Source organism: Struthio camelus, chromosome 3 (genome assembly GCF_040807025.1).
Source record: "Struthio camelus isolate bStrCam1 chromosome 3, bStrCam1.hap1, whole genome shotgun sequence".
Classification (NCBI taxonomy): domain Eukaryota; kingdom Metazoa; phylum Chordata; class Aves; order Struthioniformes; family Struthionidae; genus Struthio; species Struthio camelus.
Genome location: NC_090944.1, coordinates 11,289,579 through 11,310,741, shown reverse-complemented (window position 1 = coordinate 11,310,741; position 21,163 = coordinate 11,289,579). Strand labels below are relative to the sequence as shown.

At 52.6% G+C, this 21,163-nt stretch overlaps 10 non-coding genes across 10 annotated transcripts; 5 read left to right on the top strand and 5 right to left on the bottom strand.

Moving 5' to 3' along the window:
- Positions 1–1,481: 1,481 nt before the first annotated feature.
- On the bottom strand, positions 1,482–1,554 carry TRNAR-ACG (transfer RNA arginine (anticodon ACG)). The gene has a single exon. It is a non-coding gene; the product is annotated as a tRNA-Arg (tRNA).
- Positions 1,555–4,236: 2,682 nt separating this feature from the next.
- TRNAR-ACG (transfer RNA arginine (anticodon ACG)) lies at positions 4,237–4,309 on the bottom strand. The gene has a single exon. It is a non-coding gene; the product is annotated as a tRNA-Arg (tRNA).
- A 619-nt stretch (positions 4,310–4,928) lies between these two features.
- Positions 4,929–5,000, bottom strand: TRNAW-CCA (transfer RNA tryptophan (anticodon CCA)). The gene has a single exon. It is a non-coding gene; the product is annotated as a tRNA-Trp (tRNA).
- A 911-nt stretch (positions 5,001–5,911) lies between these two features.
- Positions 5,912–5,983, top strand: TRNAW-CCA (transfer RNA tryptophan (anticodon CCA)). Its single transcript has one exon. It is a non-coding gene; the product is annotated as a tRNA-Trp (tRNA).
- Positions 5,984–6,865: 882 nt separating this feature from the next.
- TRNAR-ACG (transfer RNA arginine (anticodon ACG)) lies at positions 6,866–6,938 on the top strand. The gene has a single exon. It is a non-coding gene; the product is annotated as a tRNA-Arg (tRNA).
- A 760-nt stretch (positions 6,939–7,698) lies between these two features.
- On the top strand, positions 7,699–7,770 carry TRNAW-CCA (transfer RNA tryptophan (anticodon CCA)). Its single transcript has one exon. It is a non-coding gene; the product is annotated as a tRNA-Trp (tRNA).
- Positions 7,771–8,389: 619 nt separating this feature from the next.
- TRNAR-ACG (transfer RNA arginine (anticodon ACG)) lies at positions 8,390–8,462 on the top strand. Its single transcript has one exon. It is a non-coding gene; the product is annotated as a tRNA-Arg (tRNA).
- Positions 8,463–11,144: 2,682 nt separating this feature from the next.
- TRNAR-ACG (transfer RNA arginine (anticodon ACG)) lies at positions 11,145–11,217 on the top strand. The gene has a single exon. It is a non-coding gene; the product is annotated as a tRNA-Arg (tRNA).
- Positions 11,218–13,185: 1,968 nt separating this feature from the next.
- Positions 13,186–13,257, bottom strand: TRNAW-CCA (transfer RNA tryptophan (anticodon CCA)). The gene has a single exon. It is a non-coding gene; the product is annotated as a tRNA-Trp (tRNA).
- Positions 13,258–14,518: 1,261 nt separating this feature from the next.
- TRNAR-ACG (transfer RNA arginine (anticodon ACG)) lies at positions 14,519–14,591 on the bottom strand. The gene has a single exon. It is a non-coding gene; the product is annotated as a tRNA-Arg (tRNA).
- Positions 14,592–21,163: the final 6,572 nt, after the last annotated feature.

The following is a 21,163-nucleotide window of genomic DNA, read 5'->3' as shown; positions in this document are numbered from 1 at the left end:
CTCTGCTCAGTGTCCGGATGAAGATTATGAAACAAATACTCCTGAAAGTTGTCTAGGCATATAATGTGCTACAGACCCAAGCCGTCTTTGAGGCACTGCATTTGGCTTGCTACAGTTTCTTATTGCCTTGCAGAGCTCTGCATATAACATAGATGAGCCCCATGGAAAAGCACAGACATCACACCTGCCCCCCCCACCCCCCACCCCCAGCGCTGCCTAAAGCCTGGCCCCAATGTGATTTGGGCCCCCAACCTTCTGATCGGCAGTCAGATGCATTGCCCTTGTGCCATGATGTGAGAGCTGAGCGATGCAGCATGCAGCCACACTAGACCTCTGGCTTTTATGACTGCGTGACCTTCCTTGAGGCATTAAGATGGCTCGGGAGCTGTCAAGATTGATTGGACAGATGGAGGCAAAAGCATCTCTACCAGCAGAATTGCTAAACTAGTAAGGAGGGCTTTAGAAAACATTAATAAGGGGAAAATCTCAAAGAGGCGCTGAAAAATGGGGACAAGGAGAAAGCTAGACTTACTCCGGGTTGTCAATGTCTTTCTTGCACTGGGGAGCCCAGTCCTGGTCACCATAATCCAGCAGCAGTCTCAGAAGTGCTGGGTGTAGCATGGATTCTCACTTCTCTTGAGCTGCTGCCTGTCTTCTTAGCAATGCAGCCCAGCATGCAGTTTGCCTTCATGGGTGCAAAGGCACACTGCTGACTCCAGTTCAAGCTGTTGTTCACCAGTCCACATTGCTGTTCCCCAAGCTCCCTTGTTTTCTTGACAGTCACCTCCAGGCTGTACTGCTGCATGGGATTATCCCATCCCAGATGCAGGATGTTGCATTTGCCTTTGCTGAACTTCATGAGATTCCTGCCAGCGTTTCTTCACCCTGTACAGGTCCCTCTGAGTAGCAGCCCTGTCTGCCAGTGTCTCAACTGCTCCCCTCCCCAGTTGGTGAAATCCATGGCTCACAGGAGATTCATTCCATCTTGTCATTGAGGATGCCAATGAAGATGTGCAATAGCATCTGTTTCCGTCTTGACCCTTGAGGAGCATTACTAGCAAATAACAACCGTTTGTACTTCCAGCCTCTAGCCATCACCCCTTAAGCCTGATGTTGCAGCCTGTTTTCCACTCCCCCATGGTTGCTAGCCAAGCACGAGTCACATTCACCTAGCTTTCGTTGAGTGGTGATAAGGAGGTCAGGGAGGAGAACCACGCAGGGCCCACAAGGAAAACACACACTGAGAGACGCTCGCTCAGGCACGCTCCTGCTGTCCAGCAGTCCTGGGCAGTGGGCTGCTGAGGTCAGCAGGGACTGGGTGAGTGCTGGCTTTGAAGCAGGCAGCACACTCACAGCTTTGAGGCAGAGCGAGTAGTAGCAAGATGATCCACCTGTGATACTGATGCCAGAGAGATGGGACAAAAGTCAGGAGAGGGAAGGTCCTCGTGGAGGAAGCAGAACTCTGATATCTGGGAACAGACTGAGCCAGGCAGGAGTCGAACCTGCAGTCTCCTGATCCGTAGTCAGGCGCGTTGTCCATTGCGCCACTGGCCCCCGTCCCTGCCCGACACTCCCGGCTTAAGGGGTGGGCATAATAAAGCATCTCCTTGGTCTGCCCCACCCTTGTCCGTGGTAGCCTTGCCCTACCCACCCGTAGGGGAGACACTCCATCTGCCCCACAGGAGGCCCGGCTGTGATTCCTGACCAACATAGGGCTTAGGGGCAGCCTAGGGATGTCTGGAGCTGTGGTGCCCAAGGTGGTGTCCAAGGGGTGGGATGAGCTCAAAGACATCTGTTTTGCTGTCCACTTTCTCCCACCTGAGGAACGTTGACGGAAGGCAGCAGATGAGCCGGGGTAGCAAGAAGGTCTTGCCTTGCTGGACAATTCATCTTGGACAGGCTGTATCTGGCCCGCTTCAGATTTCCTTCTCCATGCCGCACACAGAGCAGAGACACCACAAAGGCAATGCCAAGCCCAAAAGCATTGTTTGGCCTGCCAGTGTGAGCTGAGTTGCAAAAGAACATTGAAATAGGAATCATTGAAGCATACAGTAATTTACATTGGAAAGGATATGTGGAGATCTCCAGTCCAAATTTCTGCTCAACCTAGGTCATTTAGATCAGCGCCTTATCTGCTTGGTTTTTGAATATCTGCAGGGATCCACAAACTCTCTGGGCCCCTGTCCCAGCGATGTACCACTCTCATTGTGATTTTTTTTTTTTGTTTTTTCCTCATATCCAGTCGGAATTTGCCTTGATGGAACTTGTATCCTCTCAACTTTTCTACATCCACCTTTCACAGGAGCCTGGCTTTGTCTTCTCTGTAATTGCATGTTAGCTCACCCCTTATTCTCTTTTCCAAACTGCTTTCCCAGCCTTTCCTTGGACATCAGGTACTACACACCAGTGACCCATCCAATTTGTCAATGTATTTGTTGCACTGGAGAGCTGAGAACAGAATACAACTCTAGATGCAGTCCCATAAGGGCCAAAAAGAGGTGGCGAATCACTGTTCTTGACCTGCTGACTGCACTCTTACTAATGCAGCCCCAAATGTGGTCGTCTTTAACCAAAGCAAGGGCACACTGTTGACCCCTGTTCAACTTGTTATCCGTGAGGGCCCGGGCCTTTCTCTGAACAGCTGCTCCGTTGCCAGTCCATCCTGCTGCAGAGGGTTTTTATGTTCAAAGATCATGACTTTGCCTCTGTCTCTTTTGAATGTCATGAGGTTTCTGTCTGCCCATTCCTCCAGCTTGTTGAGATCCCTCTGAATAGAAGCCTTGCCCTCCACTCTGTTGACTGCTCCCCAAAATTTGGTGTCGCTCACAAGCTTTGTGAAGATTTGTTCCATCCTGTCTTCCAGATCACTAATGAAAACATTGAACAGTATCGGCCCCAGAACTGAACACTGATGAACACCCTTGGTAACTGTTCACCAGCTGGACGTGCAAACGCTTACCGTGTGGCCTTCTGATTCCAATCATTCAGACAGTTTTCCACCCGCCTTGTAATCCTTCCATCCAGGCCATAGCTCTTAAGTTTTCCTACAAGGAAACTCAGGGACATCATGTCAAATGTCTCATTAAAGTCGGGATACAAAAGTTCTTTTTATTCTCTGAGGTCCATTGAAGCAGTCATCTCTTGATAGAAGACAAACAGGTTGGCCAAGCATGATCTACCCTTGGTGAATCCGAGCTGGCGGCTCCCAATTAGATGTTTGTTCTTAGCACGTCCGGTTTGCTTATAGTGGTCCCTAACTTGTTTGTCCTCTATCACGTGTATGTCACGCACCTGAACTCTGCCACTATACAGAGGGACCTGGGCAGGTAGCCCACATTTTCCTTGGTCTTCCCTGTGTTGCTGATGCACCTATAAAAGACTTTCTGGCAGCCCTTCACAGCCTTCGATAATTTTAACTCCTGATGAACTTTTCTTCTCTGAATTCCACCCCTGCGCGCTTAGACAGCCTCAATAGTCCTCCTGGGAAGCCCAAATTTGATTCCACCTTACTTGCAGTCACTTTTTGCATTTTTAGCCAAGATAGGATTCAGAGTACTGGAGCCAGGAGTTGAACCTATCCCAGGATCAAATAACCAGCGGGGACTGTGGCAGCAGCCAGAGAAGGACGGTGCCCCAGGCCACACAGGAGGGACTGGGAGCTGATGCAGAGGGAGGGCTAAGGTGGGCATTGGGCACAGCTGGCAGTGCAGAACCTCTGTCTGCAGAGTATAGTGGGCCCTCAGTGGTGCACTTATGGGGAAAGAGCCCAGCATGGGTGCAGGCTAGGAGGATCTTGATCCACCAGGGAGGACCCTGGGCCAGCTGGCCCTGCCGCATGTGCCTGACCCTGTGCACTGAGATAAGGCAGTGAGTGGCAATGGTTGAAGACTCCCGTTGGGAGGGAACAGAGGCCCCATCTGTCAACCGATGCTCTGTGTCACAGGGATTGCTGCCTGTCAGGCCCAGAGCTGTGATGTTGGGGAGAGACTGCCAAGACTCATCTAGCTCCCAGACTACTCCCGGTTGGTGCACATCCTCACGGGCACCAGGGATGCTGCAGGGGAGACCGTCAACTTATCAAATGTGACCTAGATAGGGCTGTGGGGATTTGTGCAGAAGTCCCGGGAGGCCAGGCGGTGTTCCTGGAAAGTGAGAGGAAAGCCAGGTGAGGGCAGGCCACCAGAGAAAGCAGGTCCCACCACCACTACCACATCCAGACTGCGGACAGGAAAAGGTCGAGCCAGGCAGGAGTTGAACCTGCAGTCTCCTGATCCGTAGTCAGGCGCGTTATCCATTGCGCCACTGGCCCCAGCCCGTGGTCAGCCTGATGCCCCTGCCATACTTTCTGTACCCGCTGGGTGTGTTGGGAGTGAAGGGGAAGTAGGAAGATTTCATTCCCTAGCTCCCACCCCCACCCATGACAGCCTTGTTCCTCCCAGAAACAGGGAGAGGGCAGCGTTGGTCCAGTTGGTCCCAGCAACCAAGAGAAGCAGTGCCCATGCTAGGTACCCCTCCATGAAGGAGGACAGGCAGCAAGGGCTGGTGGTGGCTTCACCAGCCCTTCAGCTGCACAGGAGTCTTGGGGGGATGTCTCACCTGCTCCATGGGAAGCCCAGCTGCCGTTCCAGGCTAACGTACGGTTTGGGGCGGCCCCAGGGCTCTCTGGGCTGAATGCCCAGCCCACATTAAACAGTACCGCAGCTAATCTGGAAAGGGAATTAAGATCCCTTCTTAACCTTCCCTCCCTGCAGACTGAACTAATCCAGCTCTCTCACGCTACGTAGGCATATCGTGTGCCCCATCTCCAAATCGTCTTTGAGGCCTTGTCTTGGTCTTGCTGTAGTTTCTCAGTGTCATGGAAACCCCTGCGTATAACATAGATGAGCTTCACCAAAAAGCACACACAGCCCCCAGTGCTTTCCAAAGCCTGACCCCGGTGTGATTTGAACACACAACCTTCTGATCTGGAGTCAGACGCGCTACCTTTGCGCCACGAGGTCAGGGTGGTAGGACATGGTACTCAGGCATGGACTGTGGCCTGGGTGGTGAGGATGTGCTCTGCATGGGGACCACCCCAGGGGTGTCCTGGAGGCCCCCCAGTAGGGCAATGGAGGGGATGGGTGGGTTCCCAGGGAGAGGGTGACCGTTGCCTGGTGTGTCCACGTGGAGAATGGACATCCAAGGTAGGATAGGGTAGTGGCACGGGAGGGGCAACATGATCTCAGGGGATCAGGCTAGAAGCTGAATTCATCCCAGGTTGAGGCCTTCTTAGAGACTATGGGGAGCGTGGTGCCTCAGACCAGGCCAAGCAGAAAGGCTGAGGGTCCCATCCCTCAGCAGAGTCCAAGGCGGGCACTGGGCACCCACTGGCAGTGTGTGATCTCTCTTCCCAAGGGTGTGGTGGGCAGGCACCCTGCTGGCCCCACAGGAAACATGCTTCCCAGAGGCACCTGATTCTCCCAGGTACAGGGCTTATTTCATTGCTCCAGGCATTGCTAGTGTCTGCCACAGCATCCTGAAGATGCTGGTGGGGGACTGCAGGCAAATCACAGGCAGAGGGAGGGTCATGCTAAGCAGGTGGGAACAGTGAGTGCCCGGATAGCTGCAGCTTTCCCACCCCATGCAGTATATGTGACACCTGTGTGGGGCAAGATGGAATTGGACAGATTCAGCTTCCAGCTCAGGTCCCCTAGGATCATGTTGCCCCTGTTCCACCACCCCACCCTGCCCTGGGTAGCTATCCTCCACCTGGATACCCCAGGCTTTGGCTGCCCTCTTTCTGGGCATCCACCCCTCTCCCCTCTATCACACAGACCAGGGCACCCAGCCACCCTTGGAGTGGTCTCCAAGGAGGGCACAGCCCCACCACCCATGCCGTGGTCCATTGCCGGGTCCTGCATCCGTCCGCCCTGACCTCGTGGCGCAAGGGCAGCGCGTCTGACTCCAGATCAGAAGGTTGTGTGTTCAAATCACACCGGGGTCAGAACAGCCCGTTTCTGTGCAATGCTGCTGGGGCCTGTGCTGTTGCAGGTGCTTGACTCTCCAAGTAGCAGAGCTTTGCCTTTGTCTTCTTTAAACTTCACGTGGCTCCTGTCAGCCCCTTTCTCACACCTCACAAAGCTGCTCTGCCCTCCATCATATCAGCCTATGCTCCCAGTTTGATCTCACCCACAAACTTACTAAGTGTACACCCCATCCTAGCACTCAGATTGTTAAAGAAAATATTTAAGGGTATTCTTACCAGTATCAATGCACATAAACTCCATTAATAACAAGTCACTGGCTGCATTTCTAACTAGTGATCATAACACTTTGGATGTGGTGGTCCAGCTGGTTTTTCACCTACCTTCTTATCCTCCCATTGGGTCAATATGTCTGTATTCTGGCTACAGGGGGACTGTGGGACACCCTGTTTAAAACCTTGCTAAGGTCAAGATAAACATCCACTTCTTTCACTAAGGTATGATATGGTATGATCTGCCCTTAGTAAATCCATTTCAGCTGTTCCCAATTACCATTCTATCCTTCGTTTGTCTGTTTTGTTTAAGAGGTTCCTGGCTTGATCATCCTCTACCACGGATAATTTCACAGTAAGGGAAGTCACATACTAGAACAGGGTCGCAGGAAAGTTTTAGAATTCCCATCCTTAAAGATATTCAAAGCTCGACTGGACAAGGCTGTGACAAAATGATCTAATGTCAAAGACTCTCTAATTTTGAGCAGGGGATTAGACCACATGGCTTGCAGGGATCTCATAAAATGTAAATTTTTCTGTTCTTCAACTAAATAATCTTCCAGTGTTCCCTGCTCCCCTCACACATCCCATCCAGTGAAGGGAAGACCCCTCAGGGTGCTAGATTGTTCGGGGCCAGTGGCGCAATGGATAACGCGCCTGACTACGGATCAGGAGACTGCAGGTTCGACTCCTGCCTGGCTCAGCCTTTTCCTGGTCGTGCATGGCCCTGCTGATGGTGACAAGAGCCTACTTTCTCCATGGTGGCCTGCATTTGCCTGGCATTTCTCCCACTTCTCTGGGCTTCGCTCAGAGCAAAAACCCTGGAGTAGCTCTAACCCTAAAGGAAAGGTTCACTCAGCTCCTACTGGGGCTGGGGAAGGAGCAAGACACCTGCACTTTAGCTCCTGGGGAATAGTCAGTTTTCTGGAGGGCTGGGTTGCCTCCCAGGAGGGACCTGGAGAGGTTGGAAGAGAAGTGCCACATGAAATAAGCCCTGTACCTGGGAGAATCAGGTGCCTCTGGGAAGCATGTTTCCTGTGGGGCCAGCAGGGTGCCTGCCCACCACACCCTTGGGAAGAGAGATCACACACTGCCAGTGGGTGCCCAGTGCCCGCCTTGGACTCTGCTGAGGGATGGGACCCTCAGCCTTTCTGCTTGGCCTGGTCTGAGGCACCACGCTCCCCATAGTCTCTAAGAAGGCCTCAACCTGGGATGAATTCAGCTTCTAGCCTGATCCCCTGAGATCATGTTGCCCCTCCCGTGCCACTACCCTATCCTACCTTGGATGTCCATTCTCCACGTGGACACACCAGGCAACGGTCACCCTCTCCCTGGGAACCCACCCATCCCCTCCATTGCCCTACTGGGGGGCCTCCAGGACACCCCTGGGGTGGTCCCCATGCAGAGCACATCCTCACCACCCAGGCCACAGTCCATGCCTGAGTACCATGTCCTACCACCCTGACCTCGTGGCGCAAAGGTAGCGCGTCTGACTCCAGATCAGAAGGTTGTGTGTTCAAATCACACCGGGGTCAGGCTTTGGAAAGCACTGGGGGCTGTGTGTGCTTTTTGGTGAAGCTCATCTATGTTATATGCAGGGGTTTCCATGACACTGAGAAACTACAGCAAGACCAAGACAAGGCCTCAAAGACGATTTGGAGATGGGGCACACGATATGCCTACGTAGCGTGAGAGAGCTGGATTAGTTCAGTCTGCAGGGAGGGAAGGTTAAGAAGGGATCTTAATTCCCTTTCCAGATTAGCTGCGGTACTGTTTAATGTGGGCTGGGCATTCAGCCCAGAGAGCCCTGGGGCCGCCCCAAACCGTACGTTAGCCTGGAACGGCAGCTGGGCTTCCCATGGAGCAGGTGAGACATCCCCCCAAGACTCCTGTGCAGCTGAAGGGCTGGTGAAGCCACCACCAGCCCTTGCTGCCTGTCCTCCTTCATGGAGGGGTACCTAGCATGGGCACTGCTTCTCTTGGTTGCTGGGACCAACTGGACCAACGCTGCCCTCTCCCTGTTTCTGGGAGGAACAAGGCTGTCATGGGTGGGGGTGGGAGCTAGGGAATGAAATCTTCCTACTTCCCCTTCACTCCCAACACACCCAGCGGGTACAGAAAGTATGGCAGGGGCATCAGGCTGACCACGGGCTGGGGCCAGTGGCGCAATGGATAACGCGCCTGACTACGGATCAGGAGACTGCAGGTTCAACTCCTGCCTGGCTCGACCTTTTCCTGTCCGCAGTCTGGATGTGGTAGTGGTGGTGGGACCTGCTTTCTCTGGTGGCCTGCCCTCACCTGGCTTTCCTCTCACTTTCCAGGAACACCGCCTGGCCTCCCGGGACTTCTGCACAAATCCCCACAGCCCTATCTAGGTCACATTTGATAAGTTGACGGTCTCCCCTGCAGCATCCCTGGTGCCCGTGAGGATGTGCACCAACCGGGAGTAGTCTGGGAGCTAGATGAGTCTTGGCAGTCTCTCCCCAACATCACAGCTCTGGGCCTGACAGGCAGCAATCCCTGTGACACAGAGCATCGGTTGACAGATGGGGCCTCTGTTCCCTCCCAACGGGAGTCTTCAACCATTGCCACTCACTGCCTTATCTCAGTGCACAGGGTCAGGCACATGCGGCAGGGCCAGCTGGCCCAGGGTCCTCCCTGGTGGATCAAGATCCTCCTAGCCTGCACCCATGCTGGGCTCTTTCCCCATAAGTGCACCACTGAGGGCCCACTATACTCTGCAGACAGAGGTTCTGCACTGCCAGCTGTGCCCAATGCCCACCTTAGCCCTCCCTCTGCATCAGCTCCCAGTCCCTCCTGTGTGGCCTGGGGCACCGTCCTTCTCTGGCTGCTGCCACAGTCCCCGCTGGTTATTTGATCCTGGGATAGGTTCAACTCCTGGCTCCAGTACTCTGAATCCTATCTTGGCTAAAAATGCAAAAAGTGACTGCAAGTAAGGTGGAATCAAATTTGGGCTTCCCAGGAGGACTATTGAGGCTGTCTAAGCGCGCAGGGGTGGAATTCAGAGAAGAAAAGTTCATCAGGAGTTAAAATTATCGAAGGCTGTGAAGGGCTGCCAGAAAGTCTTTTATAGGTGCATCAGCAACACAGGGAAGACCAAGGAAAATGTGGGCTACCTGCCCAGGTCCCTCTGTATAGTGGCAGAGTTCAGGTGCGTGACATACACGTGATAGAGGACAAACAAGTTAGGGACCACTATAAGCAAACCGGACGTGCTAAGAACAAACATCTAATTGGGAGCCGCCAGCTCGGATTCACCAAGGGTAGATCATGCTTGGCCAACCTGTTTGTCTTCTATCAAGAGATGACTGCTTCAATGGACCTCAGAGAATAAAAAGAACTTTTGTATCCCGACTTTAACGAGACATTTGACATGATGTCCCTGAGTTTCCTTGTAGGAAAACTTAAGAGCTATGGCCTGGATGGAAGGATTACAAGGCGGGTGGAAAACTGTCTGAATGATTGGAATCAGAAGGCCACACGGTAAGCGTTTGCACGTCCAGCTGGTGAACAGTTACCAAGGGTGTTCATCAGTGTTCAGTTCTGGGGCCGATACTGTTCAATGTTTTCATTAGTGATCTGGAAGACAGGATGGAACAAATCTTCACAAAGCTTGTGAGCGACACCAAATTTTGGGGAGCAGTCAACAGAGTGGAGGGCAAGGCTTCTATTCAGAGGGATCTCAACAAGCTGGAGGAATGGGCAGACAGAAACCTCATGACATTCAAAAGAGACAGAGGCAAAGTCATGATCTTTGAACATAAAAACCCTCTGCAGCAGGATGGACTGGCAACGGAGCAGCTGTTCAGAGAAAGGCCCGGGCCCTCACGGATAACAAGTTGAACAGGGGTCAACAGTGTGCCCTTGCTTTGGTTAAAGACGACCACATTTGGGGCTGCATTAGTAAGAGTGCAGTCAGCAGGTCAAGAACAGTGATTCGCCACCTCTTTTTGGCCCTTATGGGACTGCATCTAGAGTTGTATTCTGTTCTCAGCTCTCCAGTGCAACAAATACATTGACAAATTGGATGGGTCACTGGTGTGTAGTACCTGATGTCCAAGGAAAGGCTGGGAAAGCAGTTTGGAAAAGAGAATAAGGGGTGAGCTAACATGCAATTACAGAGAAGACAAAGCCAGGCTCCTGTGAAAGGTGGATGTAGAAAAGTTGAGAGGATACAAGTTCCATCAAGGCAAATTCCGACTGGATATGAGGAAAAAACAAAAAAAAAAAATCACAATGAGAGTGGTACATCGCTGGGACAGGGGCCCAGAGAGTTTGTGGATCCCTGCAGATATTCAAAAACCAAGCAGATAAGGCGCTGATCTAAATGACCTAGGTTGAGCAGAAATTTGGACTGGAGATCTCCACATATCCTTTCCAATGTAAATTACTGTATGCTTCAATGATTCCTATTTCAATGTTCTTTTGCAACTCAGCTCACACTGGCAGGCCAAACAATGCTTTTGGGCTTGGCATTGCCTTTGTGGTGTCTCTGCTCTGTGTGCGGCATGGAGAAGGAAATCTGAAGCGGGCCAGATACAGCCTGTCCAAGATGAATTGTCCAGCAAGGCAAGACCTTCTTGCTACCCCGGCTCATCTGCTGCCTTCCGTCAACGTTCCTCAGGTGGGAGAAAGTGGACAGCAAAACAGATGTCTTTGAGCTCATCCCACCCCTTGGACACCACCTTGGGCACCACAGCTCCAGACATCCCTAGGCTGCCCCTAAGCCCTATGTTGGTCAGGAATCACAGCCGGGCCTCCTGTGGGGCAGATGGAGTGTCTCCCCTACGGGTGGGTAGGGCAAGGCTACCACGGACAAGGGTGGGGCAGACCAAGGAGATGCTTTATTATGCCCACCCCTTAAGCCGGGAGTGTCGGGCAGGGACGGGGGCCAGTGGCGCAATGGACAACGCGCCTGACTACGGATCAGGAGACTGCAGGTTCGACTCCTGCCTGGCTCAGTCTGTTCCCAGATATCAGAGTTCTGCTTCCTCCACGAGGACCTTCCCTCTCCTGACTTTTGTCCCATCTCTCTGGCATCAGTATCACAGGTGGATCATCTTGCTACTACTCGCTCTGCCTCAAAGCTGTGAGTGTGCTGCCTGCTTCAAAGCCAGCACTCACCCAGTCCCTGCTGACCTCAGCAGCCCACTGCCCAGGACTGCTGGACAGCAGGAGCGTGCCTGAGCGAGCGTCTCTCAGTGTGTGTTTTCCTTGTGGGCCCTGCGTGGTTCTCCTCCCTGACCTCCTTATCACCACTCAACGAAAGCTAGGTGAATGTGACTCGTGCTTGGCTAGCAACCATGGGGGAGTGGAAAACAGGCTGCAACATCAGGCTTAAGGGGTGATGGCTAGAGGCTGGAAGTACAAACGGTTGTTATTTGCTAGTAATGCTCCTCAAGGGTCAAGACGGAAACAGATGCTATTGCACATCTTCATTGGCATCCTCAATGACAAGATGGAATGAATCTCCTGTGAGCCATGGATTTCACCAACTGGGGAGGGGAGCAGTTGAGACACTGGCAGACAGGGCTGCTACTCAGAGGGACCTGTACAGGGTGAAGAAACGCTGGCAGGAATCTCATGAAGTTCAGCAAAGGCAAATGCAACATCCTGCATCTGGGATGGGATAATCCCATGCAGCAGTACAGCCTGGAGGTGACTGTCAAGAAAACAAGGGAGCTTGGGGAACAGCAATGTGGACTGGTGAACAACAGCTTGAACTGGAGTCAGCAGTGTGCCTTTGCACCCATGAAGGCAAACTGCATGCTGGGCTGCATTGCTAAGAAGACAGGCAGCAGCTCAAGAGAAGTGAGAATCCATGCTACACCCAGCACTTCTGAGACTGCTGCTGGATTATGGTGACCAGGACTGGGCTCCCCAGTGCAAGAAAGACATTGACAACCCGGAGTAAGTCTAGCTTTCTCCTTGTCCCCATTTTTCAGCGCCTCTTTGAGATTTTCCCCTTATTAATGTTTTCTAAAGCCCTCCTTACTAGTTTAGCAATTCTGCTGGTAGAGATGCTTTTGCCTCCATCTGTCCAATCAATCTTGACAGCTCCCGAGCCATCTTAATGCCTCAAGGAAGGTCACGCAGTCATAAAAGCCAGAGGTCTAGTGTGGCTGCATGCTGCATCGCTCAGCTCTCACATCATGGCACAAGGGCAATGCATCTGACTGCCGATCAGAAGGTTGGGGGCCCAAATCACATTGGGGCCAGGCTTTAGGCAGCGCTGGGGGTGGGGGGTGGGGGGGGCAGGTGTGATGTCTGTGCTTTTCCATGGGGCTCATCTATGTTATATGCAGAGCTCTGCAAGGCAATAAGAAACTGTAGCAAGCCAAATGCAGTGCCTCAAAGACGGCTTGGGTCTGTAGCACATTATATGCCTAGACAACTTTCAGGAGTATTTGTTTCATAATCTTCATCCGGGCACTGAGCAGAGGCTGACTGGACTATAACCCCACAGATCCCCCTTCTCGGCCTTCTGGAAGTTAGGTCTGACCCTGGCCTTTTTCTCCTCATCAGGAACCTCCTCCTACTGCCATGATCTTTCCCCACAATATGGTCGTTGCACCCACTCCAGAAATCTCCTGGATCGACTGTGTCCCTTCCAGACCATGGGAAAATCCACGTCCTTATCCCCCATGAGTTACAGAACCTGCAGCTGTGAAGCTTCTCCCACTCCCATGGGGGACACTTCATTTCCTCCATCTTCTTGACCAGGCAGTCTGCAGCAGATACCCTTCGCAAGGAAGCCCTCCGTTGGCCTCCCCTCTGATTACAGCCCCTCAGCTCTCAATGGGCACAGCGCTGTCTTTGCGGTGACTGGCTGCAGTTTGTCAGTGCCTTGCAAAGCCCTGTGCCTGGCACAGCCTCACCCCACAGAAAAACGGGGGCAATACAAAGGGCCCCTGGTGCTGAACCACGCCTGACCCCGGTGTGATTCGAACACACAGCCTTCTGATCTGGAGTCAGACGCGCTGCCCTTGCGCCACGAGGTCAGGGCAGAGGGGCGCAGCACCCAGGCATGGACCGTGGCGTGGGCAGTGGGGATGTGCTCTGCATGGGGACCGGCCGGGGGGGCCCCTGTAGCAGGGTCATAGGAGGTGGAGAGGACAGGGGCACCTCCTGAGGAGGGGTTGGCCAAGCTCCGGCTGCTACAGAGCAGCGTTCAGGCTGCAGGATGAACGTGCAAGCAGGATGGGGCTGAAGTGCAGAGGGACACTGCGGGCTCACGGTACATGGGCGAAGCTGAATCCAAAGCGGACTCTGGCCTCCCCTGGGGAGGATGGTGCCCTGGGCCAGGCCAGGCAAGAAGTGTGAGCGTCCTCCTCACCTGCCACAGGGCCTGAGGCAGGCACTGAGCATCTGCCAGGTGAGTGGGGCTTCTCCCCAGGATGTGGTGGCCAGCACCCTCAGGGGAAGGCACCATGCTCAGCACCCTGTTTCCTCCGGGACAGGCCCCGTAGTGCTGCGCTGTGTAGTGCGCTAGAGTGTGCCAAGACCTCTGTGGAGAGAGAAGAGGGGTGGTCTCCCTCGGTGGCCTGATCATTGCATTTCCCACTCCTGCGCTTGCAATCTTGTTCTGTTTCAGAACAAGCGGCATGTCACGGGAGCTGCTTCTACCAGGGTACTGGCACCCAGAAGGAACAAAGCTGTGGGGGAGGGGAAAGCAGTCACAGGCAAGGTCAGGAGATTAAAGGTAAATCCGTGCTACGTTTTGCCGCCAGTCCACCTTGACGAGCTACAGGAACCCCTGCTACCGGGGGGGGGGGGGTGCCAGGCTGTTTGGGGGCCAAGGCCACTGTTGCAAGAGCCAACAAACCTGACTATGGATCAGGAGGGTGCAGGCTCATCTCCTGCGTGGCTCACTCTGTTTCTGCCCACAGCAGTGGCGGTGGTGGGTGCTTTCCCCGTGGTGGCCTGCCCTTCTTGTGCTGGGGCACAGACAAGAGTCCCCTGCTCAGCCAACTCGACTCTCCGCCATTGTCCCTCGGAGAAGCCCAGCTCAGCTCTCCTGAAGTCCAGGGTTGCCATTCTGCTACTCATCTTCCCCACTTCCCTCAGGATTTCCCGCTCCCCCCTGAAAAAGCTCCCTGCAGCCAAAGCCTGCACATCCCCTACCAGTTCTTCCGTCCCTCTCAGCACGTAGGTCTCCACCAGAGGGTTGGGAGAAACGCCAGGCCATGCTTGCCACCAAAGAGAAAGCAGGGCACTGTCACTGTGCTGCCCAGCACAGCCAGGCCGTGATCAGGAAAAGGCCGAGCCAGGCAGGAGTCGAACCTGCAGTCTCCTGATCCGTAGTCAGGCGCGTTGTCCATTGCGCCACTGGCCCCAGCCCGTGGGCAGCCTGGTGCCCAGCTGTGAGGCTTTCAATGGGCTGCCGCGGTGGTTTGGCAGTGGAGGTGGGGGAAGATGATCTCCCCTCCTTGTCCCTCCTGCCCAAATCCATCCCAGCCCCTAGCCCCTCACTGCACTGTGGCATCAGAGGGACATCTTGTCTGCACTGCAGCTGTGATTCCTGGCCAACAAAGGGTTGGGGCCAGGGCGGGACATCTGGAGCTACGGTGCCCAGCTGTGGGCAGGGTGATCTAATCGCATGAGCTATGCCCTAATGTCTCTGTCTTTGCAGCTGGACTTCTGATTCCTTCTGCTTGCTTCTGACACTGTTTGCAGTCGTGCCCAGACACTTCTCCCCCAGTTAGGAGAAGTATAAAAGCCTCCTCGTCACGGTATCCCCAAGGTACTTCCTCCCTGTGCTCCGTTGCTCCACTTCGTTTCGGGCTTTGGTCTCCTTCCTCCAGAGAACCTCATTTAAAGCCCTCCTTGGAGGCTTAGCAAGGCATCTGGCAAAGATGATCCCACTTCTTTGTTAGATCGTTCAAAATCTTCTTTCCTCCAAGAGTGTCCCTTGGCCATAAAAGCTAAAGCTCCGGGGTCGTGCTTAGGCAACATGCCCGCCCTGTCTCTGACCCTATGGCGCAACGGTAGCACATCTGACTCCACATCCACAGGTTGTGTGCCCAAATCACATCAGGGTCAGGATTTCCTCCTCCTGCAGGATGGTAGTGCTGTGGGATAGGTGTCCCAAGGGTAGCCTGTTTTGCCCTCTCACTCCATACCCCGCGTTGCTGGTGGAGTGCAGCGGGTGAGCCATAGCAGAGACGTCTTTCCTTGCTGGGCTGGTGGTGGAAAGACTGTATCTGGAGAGTTTCAGCCTTCCCTCTGCCCAGACCCGCAGGGGAGGCTGAAGAGTTCCCCTGACATAGGGCCATGGCAGATAGTAGCAGCACTGGCCTGTGGTGCCGGGACAGCCCAGCTGCTCAGGCCATGGTGCCAAGCCCAGGCAATGCTTCTCTTGGCCCTGGCCCTGTGGTGCAAGGGCAAGTGCAACTGACTCCAGATCAGGGCTTCTACGTCCCTATAAAGGGAGATGGAAAAAAACTCAGGTGAGGGCAGGGCACTGTCATCAAAGCCAAGCAGGAGTCCGGTGTGCAGTCTCCTAAGATGTCGTATGGCACGTTATCTATTGCACTCCCGGCCCTTGCCAGTCTGGCACTCCAGGGGCTGCCCTGTCTGACCAACCAGCCATGGAAGAACCGCTGTCTGCCCGTAGGTAGCTTGTCACCATCCACAAGTGTCTCGGGGGATAGAGGCAGAGGAGAAAACAAACAGCCCTTGGCCTCTGCTTGCCCCATGGCTGGGTCACACAGATCCAGAGAGCCCCAGGGCTGCCCCAAGCTCTGCACTGTCTGAGAATCACAGCTGGGTCTCCTGCAACCCGCCAGTGCAGCACTGAGACGTCTTCTCTGACCCACCAGCACAGCCAAATGACTGGAGGCCACTACCAGTCCTTGCTGCCCAGCTGCCTTTGGGGGACGGGGGAGCAATCAGCACGGGCACTGCTCCTCACCAGGCCCTGAGACCAACAGGACAAATTGTTTGCATGCTCAAAAGCACTTGTCAGCAAGGAGATGCGTCCTACAACAATTCGAGTCCGGTTCCATGTTACTAATCAGAAGTGTGTCGTGTCCATTCTTCGGACTTGCGGTCAAAGAACTGGCACTGCCTTCGCATGTTGCCTATATACAATTTAACATTTCTAGCTCTAAAATAGCATGTCTGCATCCAGCCCGCCTGTTGGGAATTGTCCCTTCGCTGTGCTGACTCTCAGACTCTTCCTGGAAATTGCTTGTGTCAGTGCCAGCTGGCCTAAGTCAAAGACAGGTCAGGGACAGCAGTCAATCCGCACAAACCATGAAGATATAGTGACCAGAAGTTTTTCCTTGCACTGTCTAATCTATCAGTATGGATTTAGACATGTGAATCCCAAGAAGACAGAGGAATCTGATGAACTGAGGACGCAAGGTCCATTAGAGTGTTTCCACTGTTCCTAGCCTTATGCCTAAAGATTAAGTATGAGCCCTTCAGGGACTCCGATTTTCATTTATCTGACAAACCTTGGTGTGAGAGCCCCTATCCCGTGTCCCAGAACCACTGGCTTGTGCCTGATGGGTTAAGCAGAAGCAGAAGATTTCCATCATGGGCTGCCCTCCAGATGTCGCTACCTCACCGTTGTTTTATGTCCTGGGCTCCACCAAAAACAAGTAAGAAAGGAAAATGCCTAAAGGTGGACAGGGGTTGAGGAACACTGCTCCTTGCTGTGTGCTAGGTGCACGTAGGTATGTTGTGTGGAGATGATGTAGCTGGTGTCTGTTTGTGCCAAACCTAATGAGTGCATTCACACAGCCCTGATATCTGATATGAGCCAGTGGGAAGATTTATGCCACCACCTTGTCGCTACAGTTTGATTTTGCATCCCTTTGACTTCTCTGAATGGAAAGAAAGTCAGTACTTCCTTTTGCAGACCTTCCACCAGTGAACAGTACAACACAGTGCAGGTGGCTGGATGCTTTTCTTTGAGTGCTAGTGCACCAAGACTAAAGTTCATATCAGTATATGTTTAAGTATTTATTTTTCTCCCATAAGAGGCACCAGAGGAGACTTCATATATGAGAGTAGAAGAAGTTCAGAGAGTAATTAATAAGTTCCAAAGAGTTCCTCTTTCTATCTCAAATGCACATTCCTGGCATGGATGCTGGTGTGCTTTGCTGTTTACTAAATATTCTCTCGACTGAGTAGTACCTGGTAAGAGGCATTATTTCACAGGAGTCAGTAGGAACAGTTTTTGCATTTCATAAAAATACTGGGGTTTACTTATTATTCTCACTCTGCAATGAGCTGAATTTAAGACTTTATAAATTTTATTTTTAAAAACAGGAATGACTTCAGTCATGATATAGACAAGAACTGATTGGTGATGAGGTTTATTTAAGGGGATAATTTACCGCAGAATAGAACTTGATCTCTTCCATGCAAGAGAAGGAGTTATAAGTTTACTTAATAATCAAATTAATTCATAATTTTGAGGATCTTTGAATATTTCCAGTTAAAACTTTCCATCTTGCAGGACTAAGGAATTCCTTGAAGCAGTATCAGGTGCAAAAGAGTGAGGGAGAAAGACTTACAAACGTTCCATGAATGTGGTAAATCCTTGTAACAAATTCTATTTCAGATTAATCTTCATTTTCTGATCAAAATCCAGTTCTCAAAAAAATGTTGATCAGTTCTACTGAGGTGTATTATACAAAGCAATTTATTCTAAATATTGATATGCAACTACCTTGACCAGAGGTGGACTTGATGCCTGTGAGCTCATGCCCAGCTTTCCTGAGTTGAGACCTCTGTTCCCAGCACTAGATTGTGTTAAACTCTAGATATTCTGTGTCTGGTGACAATGATACTTAACATATATTGTCAGGTAGTAAGGATTTTGTCATGACTGTATAAATATCTGTGCCCTCTTTGTGTCACAGGGCTGTGCTTGCTCCTGGCATGATCCCATGAATTCACTATAGCTAAAGTTTTATTTTCATTTTCCTCTAGCCTCTCGACTCAGAACTTAGCGTCCAAGCTGAGGACAAGGTCAGATCTCTCTGTTAGAGATCAAAATATGGTCATATACAAAATACGGACTCCTGATCCGTAGTCAGGCGCGTTGTCCATTGCGCCACTGGCCCCAGCCCGTGGGCAGCCTGGTGCCCAGCTGTGAGGCTTTCAATGGGCTGCCGCGGTGGTTTGGCAGTGGAGGTGGGGGAAGATGATCTCCCCTCCTTGTCCCTCCTGCCCAAATCCATCATGAACATACTTTCCCTCCATGGGGAGACAGCTGGGCAGCTAGGGCTGGCACTGACCCCCACCCCCTCAGATACAATGGTGAGTTGGCTGGACATTTTACCTTTCCACAGCACTAATTCATCGCCAATGCAGGGTTGGATCCAGGGCAGGATGTCTGAAGCTGTGATGCCCAGTTGTGGGTAGGCTGTGCTCACAGGATGCCTGTTTTTAATGCTGCCCATCACCAACTCAAGGAGAGAGGTCCACCAATGCCAGTACGTTCCCAAAGCCCCCCTCAGGATGTGCTGGAGGAGGGGATGTGGCCCCTTCCTTGTGCCCAGCCCTTTGCGCTGCATGAGGCACTGTCCCCACTTGCCATATCCCTGGGCCTGGCCCCTGCTGATGTGGAGCAAGTAGCCCCTTTTGTCTGTACGCACTCTTACGCTGTATAGGCGGGTGCCACCCTGAGGCTGGAGAATACAGTGAAAAACAACTAGCACAAAAATAGTGGAGACATATGGGGAAAAACAACACTGGGAAAAGAGTTTGGATACAGCTCTATTGAAGAACATATCAATAGGTCATGCCCACTAAAAAATCTAAAAACCCTGAGGTAAAGTAGAATCAGATGGCTGATTATTTGGCTAGAATAAATGCATGACTCAGTTTGGAGGCAGAGTCGCTAGGGAAGTGGTTACATGAACGGCCAGGGCACGATGCAAGTTCAGAGTTATTTCAACAGGTTGCAAGGAGAGGATGGCCTGTGACAGAAGGGCCGGCCAAACAGATTGTAGACTCATGCCATTTTTGTCAAGCAATGCTACAGTATGTGTCAAAAAGAGAACAGTTTGCCAGTCTCACAGAAGGTAAACTACTCTGAGAAACTTGGCAAATAGATTGGTCCCTTAAAGTGAACACCTGAAGGCTGAAAATATATCCCTACAGGAGCAGAAACAATTAGCAGTGTAGGGACTGTGCACCCCACTCAAGATACAACTGTGCCAGCAACCACTGCTGTTTTACACTGGTAATTTTCTCCTTTTCCTTGCCCAGAGAAATACAATCTGATAATGCATCACATTTGAAGAATAAAGAAGTGTAAAGTCGGTGTGCTTCAAAAGGAGTACACTGAACTTTGCATTTACCTCATTCACTTCAAAGTAATGCAATGGCAGAAAGATGGATTGGACTACTAAAATCACTGCTACACAAGAGTCAATCTATTAATTCCTCTGAATTGGGATCCTGTTAGTGGGAAGTTGTAAGTCAGCTAAATAAGCAACAAACCCCCATGGCAGATAAGGGTTTGTATCAGTAGCTACCCAGATTCTTGTCAAAAGAGAAGCAAAGCCTCATCAAAGTCCTGGAGTTGAGTTTGTGGTTAAATAGCCAGCTCAGGGATCCATCTGGGCGACTTATTTACAAAGGAAAAGGAGCATGAGATGTTATTGACACTAAAGGAAGTCCAGTAACCACGACTGAGGTTTTTTCTAGACCTTAGCTGTCTTCTCCTGCAGGACAGTGCAGTGTTACCATACTGATCATGAGCCAGCCCTGTGCCCTTGTGGCAAAGGCGGCCTCTGGGATGCTGGGCTGCATTAGGAACGCTGCTGCCAGCAGGTGGAGGGAGGTGATCCTTCCGCTCTGCTCAGCACCACTGAGACCCACGGCTGAATGCTGGCTCCAGCATTGGGCTTCCCAGGACAAGGGAGCCATGGAGCTATTGGAGTGACTCCAGCAAAGGGCTACGGAAAGGATGAAGGGGCTGAAGAATGTGTCATGTGAGGAGAAGCTGAGAGAGCTGGGCCTGTTCCGCTGGGTGAAGGGAAGGCTGCAGGGGGATTTTATCAGTGTCAAAACATCTGAAGGGATGGTGTAAGCAGGATGGAGGCAGGCTCTTCCCAGTGGTGCCCAGGGACAGGACACGAGGCAGTGGGCACAAACTGAAACCCAGGAAGTTTCTTCTGAATCTACTAAAAGCTTGTTTCTTATGTGGCTGACTGAGCACTGGAACAGGCTGCCAATAGAGGTGGCGGGATCTCCGTCCTGTGAGATATTTGAAAGGCATTTGGAAATGGTCCTGGGCAACATCCGCCAGGTGACCCTGCTTGAGGAAGGCAGTTGGACTCAATGATCCCCAAAGGTCCCTTCCAACATCTAGCAGTCTGCGATTCTGTGATTTGGAAACCTGTGATTCGGGGGAAATGCGCCTTCAGGAACAGCTTTCAAGAAGGGCAGCAGACAGAGCATCAGAGGGCCTACACAGAAACTTAGTGTGCCTTGCAAGCTGCCGTTTTATTTTTGCACTTCCCCAAAGTCATTTTACTGCCCATGCTTTGGACACAATTCACCCCATACAGTCGGGGCCAGCTGGGGGTGCCAACGCGGGTGATGGCAATAACAGACATGCCTGCGATTTGGTGGGATCCAGAGGTGCCTTTCCTGGCCTTGGCCAGAGCCGCCCCTTGACAGGGCCAAGCAAGTGTTTCCTGGGGCTGGAGGCAGCGGGGGAGGTGGGGGGCGAGGCACGCCGGCAGCGCCACGGGACAGGCCAACTGCTGCGGCGCCCGGGGCGCTGCCGGCCCCGCTGCCGGCCCGCGGGCCCAGCCGGCGGCCCCCGGCCCCGCGCCTCCTCGCGCCCGCCACGGGCTCTGGGGCAGGCCGGCCTGCCGGCCCCCGCCGCCCCTCGGCCCCTTCGTCTCCAGCAGCGGCTCCCAGCGCCTGCTCGCC